Below are 12,675 nucleotides of genomic sequence, written 5' to 3'. Positions count from 1 at the left end.
CCCAGATCAAGGAGGCCTATCTTTATGCTCTGAGATATACACACATGCAAACCAATGGTTGACCCTCACCTCAGCAGTGTCTGCCTTAATATGCATTACTGATTTTTAAGCATTCTAGGAATTTTTAGAAAGAACAAAAGAATATCTAATTAAAATTTTCCAGGTGCCAGGGATAAACAATGACTACTAAAAATGCTGTTTCCAATGACAAGCTGATTAAGATTAAATACAAGTAGCTGACTGTGCACTTGGGAACCTTGGGGGCTCCTTACTCCCCTCCGCAAGCACCATGTCCCCGTAAATACCAGAATGCCATGGCTGCTTTCTCATCAAGAATTCTAATTGGTCCACACACAGAGAAAAGTGCAGTGAATAGGACTGGAAAAAATTAAACACAGATTTCTTAATAAAGCTGAAAATAGCTTAATAAAGCTGAAAATAGTCTCCTGGTATCCCAAGGCGTGTTTATTTCTGTTTAAATAGATGACTTCCCATAGACTGTTACTTGCTCAGCAGGGATCTTGGGAGAGAAGTGCTCTCCCCTCCTGTGCATTTTAAGCTTTTTCTTGCTGAAATCCCATGAAGATTGTAAAGTGCATCTGTCAATATGGATAAAAATCACATGCATGGACAAGTAACGCCAATATCTTAAGCTGTCTGCATCTGAAGTTTCTCCAAATAGGTGCACTATAGCTTCCTATAAGAGCACACAATTTGATGATGCTTTTGGCAAAAGATGCCACCCTGGGAATGAAGGAGGGAAGCATGGGGTGGACCAGTGGCAGTCATGAGAAATGTTGCTTATTTCCCAGAACCTAGGATGTCTAGCGAAATGCTTTAGCCAATCTCTAGTGGTGCTCTGTCATCCAGAGGTTGCATATCCTCCTAATGCGACAGAAAAATGGGAACCACTACTACCATAGACCCTGAAATATTCCTAGCGAATCAGTTTTCAGGGCAGATGGATTATAGATAGATGATAGATTATAAATAAATATAGATAGATTAATAGATATTGAGAGATGATAGATAGACAGAAGATTAAAAAAAAAAGATCCTAACATAACATGAGACAAGTATTCTCTAATGAAGTGCCATATACCTTTAAGACTAGTTTGTTTCCCTGAGTGAAACTCCCTAAAAAATAAAAAAAACTAAATTTCCATTTGAAAGTGGTTACCAATAAGAAATGGCTTCTGAGTTAGAGATGGGACATGTGACCACTTTTTCATTCAACTCTAAAACCTCATCCAGTGCAGACCTGAGCAGATCCTGTGCATGCTGCCTTAGTCTCTGTGTATTCATAGAAGCTTTGATTAGGTGAACTTAGAGGCATTTTCTTCGTCTGCCATCCCCTCTGGTTCTTACACTTGTTCTACACCCTCTTTTTTAGGGTTCCACGATTCCTGAGGGGTTGGATTTGATTGAGACATCCCATTTAGGAAAGAGTGGCTTTTTATTGGCATAATGCCTAGTTGTGCATCTCTTTATTTGTTCCCATCTGCTATAGGAGGAAGCTTCTCTGAAAATGGCTAAGCAAGGCCATCTATGAGTATAACTGATTTATAAGTATAACAGAAGGTCATTGGTAGTCATTTTATTGCTACTTAAAAACAAACAAACAAACAAACAAACAATAACAGAAGTCCCAGTAGTATTTGGTTTTACTGTAGGTCCCTAGGCTATGTAGTCTTACATTCTTTGTCACCCAGGCATTGTCAGGTATGGGTTCTATGTTGTGGGCCTTAAGTAAAGTCAGACATTAGTTGGTTATTCCCACAAGCTTTGTGCCAACATTGCACTAATATAGCTTGCAGGTCTGACGCCATTGTATATTAAACGGTTTATGGTAGCCTGGTGTTTATGTTTCCCTTTTGAGAGCATGTAGAGTGCTTTTCTGTATGAAACATGCTGGAACATAGTGGGAAAGGGTCTATGAAGCTTGACTTCTCCGTGTTCTGTGAGTTGTGTGAGTGTAGTCTTCAGCCATGAGGGCTTGCCATCAGTTTGTAGGGAGTAATTCTATAGTCTTGGCAATAGACTCAGTTGTTTGGGAGTTCCCGTGGGGTCCCTTTGGCCAATAATTCAATTAGGTATAATCAATACCAGTACTGAAAGCTTCATTTGAAGCTTTGTCTCCCTCCCCCATTACTTGGTGTGTGTGTGTGTGTGTGTGTGTGTGTGTGTGTGTGTGTGTGTGTGTAATGGCCCTTAATTTTGATTGTCTCTACCTGTATTCCCTCCCCCACCTCATCCCTCTATTCCTCCCGTTTTGCTACTTGATCTTCTCATCCCAGGCTCCCCAACCCATCTTAGTTGGGTTTATCATAGCTGTGATAGGACATCACAAATAAAAACAGCATGGGGAGGAAATAATTTATTTGGTTTATACATCCATATGACCATCACTGAAAGAAGTTAGGATAGATACTTCACCAGGGCAAGAACCTAGAGGCTAGAGCTGATAGAGAGTCCATAGATAGGTATTGCCTGCTGGTTTGTTTCATGTGGTTTACTCAGTTTACTTTGTATGTATCCTATGTGTCTGTGCTAGGATGAGAAGTTGGAAAGATCTCCCATGGTCATAGCTTAATAGGATGAATATAGCAAAAATGCCCTTTCTAACCAAAGCAATCTACAGATTCAATGCAATCCCCATCAAAATTCCAACACAATGCTGCAATGGCTTTGAATGTCAGTTATCAAGTAAAGAACAGCAGCCCAGCTCTCAATGCTTACCCACAATGCTCCTCCCTCTCCCTTCTACAACTTCACCCCTTCCTGTTCCTGAAGTTTTAAGGCTCAGTTGAAGCTTGCCTTGTCTTTGGGAGGCTACTCTTGTTTCCTTTGCCTTCTGTTCTTGTAGCTCCCTGCTCATATTACCTGGCATACCTCTCTATCACCACACTGAGTATGCTCCGTTATTTGGTGGCCTAATTACTCCTGATTCCCTCAGTACTGAGAGATGCTTGAGGGAGGGCCTATGGGCTCTCAAAGATGAAACCTCAGGGCTCCAAGTTTTACAAGGTCGAAGCAGGAGCCTCACTCAACAATCTACACAGAGCAGCAAGTGAGCAAGTGAGAGAATGAACTGGGAGGTCACTACCTGCAAGGATCTTGCTGCTGGCAAGAATACGTTATAGACAAAAATAGCTTAATGTCATCAGAACATGAATACCTAGCACAGGATCAGTCTTAGAGATATTTCTTAGCCTGGATAAAACAAGTTATTTATAAATCAGGCTTTCTTTTTGAAAGCTTGGCATAAAGTTGGCTTTTGAGTACACTGTACACCTGTTCAAGAAACCAAACCTTTCAGGACTTTGAAAGATCAAAACTAGATGAAGTGCCACAGATGTCCCCTGGCTGCAGCTGTGAGGAGTTAAATATAACCTCGTTTGAAGCTCCTTTGTATTTCTTTCCATAAGAGAATCTAGAAATCTTGATGTCTTACTTTGCAGGTTTCTGCACAATAACTGCACAATCTCCTCTCTTACTTCCCCACAGAGATCTGTGCTTAGATGATGTTGTAAACATTTCAAGAAACAATTTCAAACTTAGGTAAAATGATTTTTCATTAGTTATAAGATTTAATTTTATCTTATACTTATGTCAGGGTGAACTGAGTATGTATTCAGTCAAAGGACAACGTGCAGAAATATGTTCTCTTTTCCACCAAGTGGGTATGTGGAGTCAAACTCATATCATTAGGTTTGAAAGCAAGCACCTTTACCTACTGAGCCACCCCATTGGCCCCAGGGGAAACATTTACAGAAAGGAAAATAGTCTGTCCAAAGTTGAATAACTTAAGTAAAACATAGATAGACAGCAATGTGAATACTTGACTTACAGATTCCAATGTACATATATAGTTGTATTTAATATATTCTGAGCAGACTATGATTAAGTAACACTCATTAAGAAATATTGTTTCTCCTTGAATATGACTATTAAATAATTCTATTTCATCTTTTCACATGAACCTCACCATCTCCCCAATGCACAGCCAGATTCTAAGTACTCTAAAGATCAAAACAAACCTATCATTATCTGTTGTATGTCTTTCTGAGTCTCTGGATATGGGGAACTCTTTGGTCTGTGTTTCATGCATTTTCTCGTGGCATCATGAGAACTGAGTTCGACCCTTTAGGACTTGTCACCCCATTTTTTCATAGTAGATTTATATTTATAAACTCTATAATGGGCCAACATTGAATTGTATTAAAGTTTATATTTTCAAAGTTTTCAGTGTTTGTTTTTTCAGTCTTTATTTTTTTTAGGTAGAATTGACCATTTAAATATATATATACTTTATACATGTGTATATGCATGTGTATCTTGATGCTTTAATACAAAGGTGTACTCTGAGAGAGCTATTGTAATCAACCTAATTAAACAATGGAGTTTTCTTAATCACTATTATATTGCTATGAAGAAACATCAAGAACAAGAGGACAATTATAAGACAAAGCATTTTATTGGAGCCTGGCTTACAGTTTCAGAGGTTTATTCCATTACCATCATGGCTGGAAGCATAGTAGCATGCAGGCAGGTGGTGGAACCATAGCTGAGAAATACATCCTGAACCCTAAGCACAGTGATGTGGGAATTTGAAACCTTAAAACCCACCTCCAGTGACATGCTTCCTCCAACAAGGCCACAACTCCTCACCCCTGTAATCCTATCAATGAGAGTTCTGCTCCCTGGTGACTAAGCATTCAACTGTATGATCTTATGAGGGTCATTTTTATTCAAACTACCACAGGCATTCAATATTTGCAATTCTGAAAAGTATACTTCTGTGACTAATTAGTAATTCTTTGTTTAGGAATATTTTTTTTCTCTTCTTACAATGTATTCTCCATCTAATCTTTATGAAAATATTAAGTCAGTATAACCAAGGTCAATATTTCCTCCCTTAAATAAGTTCCTTACTGGGTAGACAGAGAGCATTTATAATAATTCTTATTTGAAGGCATTTTATGAAAAATAAAAACATACCAGTTTTGTAACTAGACAGGTGACATTCTTTTGTGACAACCTTGGTCATGTACGTCTATAACTAGGTGTTTGAAATGAGTAGGACCCAAACTGGAGGGTTGTCAGCAGACATTTTTACTCAGTTGAGTTTTAAGCACTTGTAAAATTGATAACAAGACTTTCTTTCCTTCTTTCTGGTGACTTTAGTGAGTCTGAGGCATTTTTCCCACTTTGCGCACACCTTTTCCCTTTTCCTTAGGCTCCCCAGAACAATTGCTGATATAACAGCTTGTACTTTCTACCACCGTAAATGAATTCCTTCTGATGTGAAGATTTCCCTGCCACTCAAATTCAAATATTACACACATTGTCAGGGAAACTCTAAGGACCAAACACCCCCCCTTCAAACTCCTCCTGGCTGTGCTCTGTGTTCAGCTCCCTGCCAAAGCTGAGCCTGCAATGTCAGAGTTCTCACACTCTGTGATAACCTGTCACTGGACACTCCCTTCAAATTCCTCCTCTGATCTGTGGTAATTTAAAATGACATGATTGCGTCTACCACATATCATTATTTTAGATGTTTTTGTTGTTGATGATTCCGAGGCCTCGGGAGTTGGGGACATTTTCTCAGACTGAGGATATATGCACAGCACTCTCTTCTACTTGCTTCTACATTGTGAAAGCATCTCACTGAGTTGTATGAGATGACCTTGAATGCACTCTGTAGCCCAAGCAGACCTTGACTTACTACTCTCCTGAGTTACAGATATTCTAGACTTGCACCAACTACAGCTTAGCAAGTCTTTTATCCAAGCAGCCCCTCATCTCTAGTCTAGGGCTTCTCTCTTTTTTCAGTTATTACTCCAGAGGAATGATTTGCATCCTTGACTTGATAATTTATTTTATTTTATTTTTTATTTGCATGTACAGGTGGCAGGGGAGGCTCTGTGTGTGAAGGGCTGGGGTGGGGGGTAAATAAATGTATATGCATGTGTGTGCATGTGTGGAGGTGGCTGTGTGTGAGTGTTGGGGGGAGGCTATATCTGTAGGAGGCTGTTGTGGTCTGGGGTGTGCATGCACCAGTACCCTAACATGCCTGTGAATTGTTTCCATGGGGAAACATGAGCCTATTGCAGAAAACTCATTGCCTTTCATATAATATTGAGAATTCACTAATAGCAAATGTTCATGCGTGACCTCTCAAAGGTGGTAACTCTAGAGCTACCTGGCTCAGTCACCTCATGTTGGTGATACTGCAGGAAAATGTCTTAATGTCTAACCAGTTTTCTCCTCTGTTAAATGATGAGCATAACAATCATTGAAGAGAGTTAACATGAGAATTGTAAATGATATATGCAAAGTGTGCAAAATAAGGAATGAAGCATAATAGACAAAATATGTCACATAAACTGTAATTATTGTCTTCAACATAATGGGGTGTATATACCTCCTATGCAATCACTGCAATGGTCAATATAAGAACTAGAAGTTCGTCAAGAAATATATCGTACCCTCAAACACCATGTGATATATTAAGGCTATTATCAAATAGATGAGTTGTTGTTGTTGCAAGACAAGATGTGAGATGACGGTGTTCAAACCCAGGATGCTATAGAGGGTTCTTTAATCCTCATTGGCTAAAAGCATAAAAGGAACGAGGGGAGATGGAGTTAACACAGAGCATTGTAGAGCAGAATTCATAGATCCTAAAGCTAGCTAAGAGGTCATGGGGAAAGTGGAGAATCAGAAGAGCAACTTCTGGATAAGCAATGCCTATGGCAAGCAAGGCAGGCACCGAAACAAATTGTCATTATTACATATTGTGTTTCCTAGTGTGGCCACATAACACTGTGTATTCCACTGAATGCCGTGCAATGAGTCCCCAGACTCCAATGTTAACCCTAACCCTCTAAATATTTCCTTATTCTTAAATCAGCTCTATCTCTAGCCCATTCTGACCAACAGAATGCAGAAGAAACAGTATTGAGACATTTTCAAGGCTAAGCCTTAAGAAATATACAGACTTAGTTTTCTCTTTCTTTCTTTCTTTCTTTCTTTCTTTCTTTCTTTCTTTCTTTCTTTCTTTCTTCCTTCCTTCCTTCCTTCCTTCCTTCCTTCCTTCCTTCCTGTCTGTCTGTCTGTCTTTTCTTTTCTTTCTTTCTTTCTTTCTTGCTTCCTTCCTTCCTTCCTTCCTTCCTTCCTTCCTTCCTTCCTGTCTGTCTGTCTGTCTTTTCTTTTCTTTCTTTCTTTCTTTCTTTCTTTCTTTCTTTCTTTCTTTCTTTTTCAGCTTAGAAACCAGGTATTGTGCTGTGAAGGGACCCAGTTACTTCAATTTGTACATGTGGGGACAACTGAGGATTCTGACAGGCAGCCATTACTGTCATCATCCAGAAAGATGTCTTGGATGTCCCCATTCCCAGCATTCCCTTTAACCTACAGAACTATAACACACAATCATCTGTCCTAAACCACTAGATTGAAGGCCCCATTTAGCAGTAGACAAGCATTTTCTTCTTTTTTTCTTTTTGTTTATTCTTCTCTTATATAGTACATGCCAACCACAGCCTCCCCTCCTTCTACTCTTTCCAGTTGTCCCCCACCCCCACCCCAAGGGACATTTATGTTCCCATGAAGATAAGCTTTGGCCTTCTAAAAAATTAAACAAACCAGAGACCAGAGAGGTTAAGTAACTCTTTCAATGTTAGTATACCTCCTATGTGTGGCAGACTAGAGATGAATGTCAACTCTAGAATTTGAATGAACGAGTGAGTCATTTTAAGGCCACCAATCAAAACAGAGAGCTGGTAAGAATGAGGTCAGATAAAGGCAAACAGCATGCTGCTATCCTTTGTATTCCAGAAATAAAAGCAAAGCAGAGAGGCTGGTAAAGACAAAAATGAGATGACAGAATGAGTGCAGAAAGGTGAGTATGGGCACAACCTGCTATTTGACATCGCCATCTCCCATGACCGGACAGTTCCTCAGAGCTCTGTTCAAAATGGAGGTCTTCCTTTACCAGCAGGGCTTCCCCTTCTCTGACTCTGTCTGGGGATCCCAACCCCTCAATCCCCTACCTGGGAAAAGTCAAGTAGTTCTTGGAAGACCTACAAGTTCAACCTCCTCTCCCCCCGCCCCCCTCAAAAAAAAAAAAACCCACCCAGCAAGTACCTGAGATTCCTGGAATGCCTCTCCATACTACTGAGCCATTCACAAAGCTTTAAACTTTAACTAATGATTTTACATTCATCCTTCTCACTCTCCAAAATTGATATATATCCCTATTCTACCTCAAGTAAAATATATGCATACAAGCACCCTGAATAAAAGTATGCTCACAAACTAAGATCATCTAAGAGAGCTATAACTCTAAGATCCTCCTAAGAGAAGGCCATCTTTTTTTTTTTTTTTTTAAAGTGGTGACCTTTTTCTTTTTTTTTTAATTTTATTTAAACAATTTATATTAGATATTTTCTTCATTTACAATTCAAATGCTATCCCAAAAGTCCCCTATACCTTTCCCCAGCCCTGCTTCCCAAACTACCCACTCCCACTTTCTGGCCCTGGCATTCCCCTGTACTGGGGCATATAATCTTTGCAAGACCAAAGGCCTCTCCTCCCAATAATAGCCTATGAGAAGGCCATCTTCTAAAAGAGCTGAAATACTAAAATCTTCCTCAGAGAATGCCTTCTCTCTCTCTCGGTAGAGCACTCGCTCCCAGCCAGACTGAGATCCTGCAGACTCCATCCATTCATCCTTCCAGTCTGGTATGCAGCAGCATCTGGACTTACTGAAAGGGAGGAAGCAAAGACGTGGAACCACATCTGGATCCCAACATGCCACAGCTAGATGCTCAAGAGAGGAGCACATACCTGATGACGCAGGTGAGATCCTCAATTGAGGTAAGCAAGCTCAACAGACTTCACACTTGTTTCACTGCTCTGTGGGCTCCTGAATTCTTTAGAAAAGAACCACCTTGGATAGGTTTGTAGATGAAAGCCAGACACTATCACTTTGCAATAAATCAGTTCTTCTAATTGCTAACACTTGTCAGTGACTGAAACCTTTCACTTACTCCCTGTTTCCTTGAATAAATACTTAGAATGAGTATAAAGAATAAGTCTGCCCCAGTCCTAGGTCTTGACTCTTCAGTGATGGATTCCTCAATCACTCTTACAGCCGAGGGAATATTGCACTGTATGTGCTTAGCTGACTTTCTCCAAAGAACAAAGGGAAGTCACGGAATGCAGTGTCTGAAGAAGTTTACATGGTTCTATTGTGTTTCAAAAGGAACATATCGGATGCATTGCAGGAAATAAGAAAAAGAAAAGTAAACTATAGGTAGATACAAGTTAACAGAGAATACTTTTAAGTAAAAAATACTGGGAAGCTTCCAATGCACACACATATATTTTCATATACACATGTACCCACACATGTGCAGAAACATACATACACCCAAATTCATACCAGATACACGCATACAAAAAAAGAAAGAAACAAGAAGGAGAGAGAATCAGGAAACTTAATGAAGACAGCTTGTTCCTATGGTCCAAAGTATTTTACAGGAATACTAAACACCTTTTATAATATCTGATTCCCTTCACAATCATCATTTACCATGGCATGTAATGGGAAACACTGATGATGGTGATTTTGGAAACCTACTAGGTGCTATGTAATGGCCACCCTTTCTTTGCTTTTTCGGCAATGCTATGATATGATCACCATCAAACCAGTGTCAACTTTTTCATTAATTTTTTTTAAAAATGTGTATTACATATTGTCTGTGGACTAGTCATCATGGTAAAGATGCAGAGAACAAAAAAAATTAGCTTCATGCCATTTGTTCTAGAGATACTCAAGTGGAAGAGTGTAACAATGAAAATGGTAAATGACAATAAAGGGTGACAGGTTGTCACCTCCAGAGTTTTTGAGTGTCAGGGAATGGACATTTTAAAACTGGGGATCAATTTGAGCTTACTTACACCATAACTACCCCCAGTTGCTAAACATGAGCTGACAGTTGGGCATCTGAAGTTGAGCTGGCTGTGCTTTGAATAAAGCCCCAGTATTACCTAACCTCCCCTGTCTTCATGATGAAATATCTTGACTAAAGCAACTTAAAGAAGTAAGGGTTCATTTTAGCCTACATTTCAAGTGTATCATGATAGGGAAGACTTAGTGACTGAGGCTTCAGGTAGCTGGTCGCATTGCACATGCAATTAGAAAGCAGAAAATAATGAATGTCTATGTCTAGTTGATTTTCTTCTTCCTATTTTCCTGGCAGTTAGGATGGGTCTTCCCACCTTAATTTACATAATTTATATAGTTATAATGGACATATCCACAGGTTAACAAAGTCATGATAGTCCCTCACAGCACTGTCCAAAGCCTTGCATTCTGAATGAGTTTAGGTCTTGTCATGTTTAAAAATTGGTATTAACCACTACATATTTCTAGTGTTAAGAAAAAGGGTCAAAAGTAGGGAGTGCAATAGTTAATTTGGCCACTGTGGCTTTGTAGGTAGAGATGGCAGGTTAAACCCTTGCTCTGTTCACCAAACAATGGCACAGTTATAGGTCTGAACTATGTAAAAGGTGGGCTACAAACCAAAATGTCTTCAATTGTTGGTAAATCCCCTCTTGTGTACCTGACTTTTTCAGGAACTTCTATGTAGGATTGTTTATCACTTTGTCCTCCAGCAAAATTTATCCAACTCTTTTGACCATGTATATATGCATCATTAGGATAGATGAGCTAGCACCTCTGAGACCTTTTTATGGTCCCAGATGAAGAACTTCCATGTGTGATAATGAGGCATGCTGGTATCCACAGCTGCTAGGTTAGATATAAGGATACTGATGATCTCTTTGCTTTTCTCAGTCTCACTTCCAAATGCATGCCAATCCTTCTGGGGAAATTACTGTGAGCTTGTAAAACCATTTTTACATTTTCTACTGAGAAAGAACGTCTTTCAGATCCTAGCAAGATTATGTTTGCATCGTTCCCAAGTATAACTTTAAGGATATTGTAAATAGGATATAATAAATAATGGTAAATATTTAAGTTAGCTCACAGCTTTTGATTTTTATATGAAATTTTTCATAGTTGACAAATAAACCATAAGAAATTGTGAATCACTGAATATGTGGTTTGTATTCCAGGATTCATTTTATATAGTAGAGAACTATGGTGTCTGTGACTCTGGAGGGATTTGACAGCCACATTTTTTAAGTACAACTGAAAGAAGTTTAAGAGTGTTCTTTCACACACAATATCCACTCGTTGATAAGTAGATATTAGCCCAGAAGCTCAGAATACCTAAGATACAATTTGCAAAACACATGAAACTCAAGAAGAAGGAAGACCAAAATGTGGACACTTCAATCCTTCTTAGAAAGGGAAAGAAAATACCCATGGAAGGAGTTACAGAGACAAAGTTCAGAGCAGAGACTGAAGGAATGACCATCCAGAAACTGGTTCACTTGGGGATCTATCCCATAAACAACCACCAAACCCAGACACTATAGTGGATACCAACAAGAGTTTGCTGACAGGAGCCTGATATAGCTGTCTCCTGAGAGGCTCAGCCAGTGCCTGACTAATACTGAAGTGGATGCTCACAGCCATCCATTAGACAGAGCACAGAGTCCCCAATGAAGGCGCTAGAAAAAGTACCCAAGAAGCTGAGGGGTTTGCAGCCCCATAGGAGGAACAACACTATGAACTAACCAGTAACCCCAGAGCTCCCTGGGACTAAACCACCAATCAAAGAAAACACACAGAGAGACTTGTGCCTCTAGCTACATATGTAGCTGAGGATAACCTAGTCAAGTCATCAAGGGAGGAGAGGCCCTTGGTCCTGTGAAGGTGTTATGCCTCAGTATAGGGGAATGCCTGGGCCAGGAAACAGGAGTGGGTTGGGGAGCAGGGAGAGGAGGGAGAGGATGGGGTATTTTCAAGGGGAAACTAGGAAAGGGGATAACATTTGAAATGTAAATAAAGGAAATATCTAATAATTTAAAAACAAAGTGTTTTTTTCTAAGAGAGCTAAAAAGTCCAAGAGGGAACTCATGTACTCATCAAAACACCATAGAGAATTCCTAACACAAATATCTTAACCATCACCAGTAGAAAGGAGATCATTGTGGGTGTGGGAGTCTTCTACAATAGCTCAGTTTCATTATTAAAAGTATAATATACACTTAGTAGGCAAACTTTATAACACTGATTAATTCATTAGTAACTTCTACAGGAAAGCAAGACTCTTCTCTCAGTTTGATTGCAAAAATTTCACTTTTTCAAGGTTCTGAGTTGCCAGGCAGTGGTGTGAATGCCTTTAATCCCAGCACTTGGAAAGCAGAGGCAGGCAGATTTTGAGTGGGAGGCCATCCTGGTCTACAGAGTGAGTTCCAGGAAAACCAGGGCTATACAGAGAAATCCTGTCTTGAAAAAGAAGAAGAAGAAAAAGAAGAAGAAGAAGAAGAAGAAGGAGGAGGAGGAGGAGGAGGAGGAGGAGGAGGAAGAAGGAAGAAGAAGAAGAAGAAGAAGAAGAAGAAGAAGAAGAAGAAGAAGAAGAAGAAGGAAGAAGAAGGAAGAAGAAGAAGAAGAAGGAAGAAGAAGAAGAAGAAGAAGAAGAAGAAGAAGAAGAAGAAGAAGAAGAAGAAAGAAGAAGAAGAAAAAGAAGAAGAAGA

General features: G+C 39.6%; 1 protein-coding gene across 1 annotated transcript in view; it reads right to left on the bottom strand.

Annotated features, from left to right (window-relative positions):
• Nell1 (neural EGFL like 1) overlaps positions 1-12,675 on the bottom strand; it is an 807,173-nt gene that overhangs the window by 245,315 nt on the left and 549,183 nt on the right. The gene's annotated exons all lie outside the window — the stretch shown is intronic.

Source organism: Mus caroli, chromosome 7, assembly GCF_900094665.2.
Source record: "Mus caroli chromosome 7, CAROLI_EIJ_v1.1, whole genome shotgun sequence".
Taxonomy (NCBI): domain Eukaryota; kingdom Metazoa; phylum Chordata; class Mammalia; order Rodentia; family Muridae; genus Mus; species Mus caroli.
This window is presented reverse-complemented; position numbering and strand designations above follow the sequence as displayed.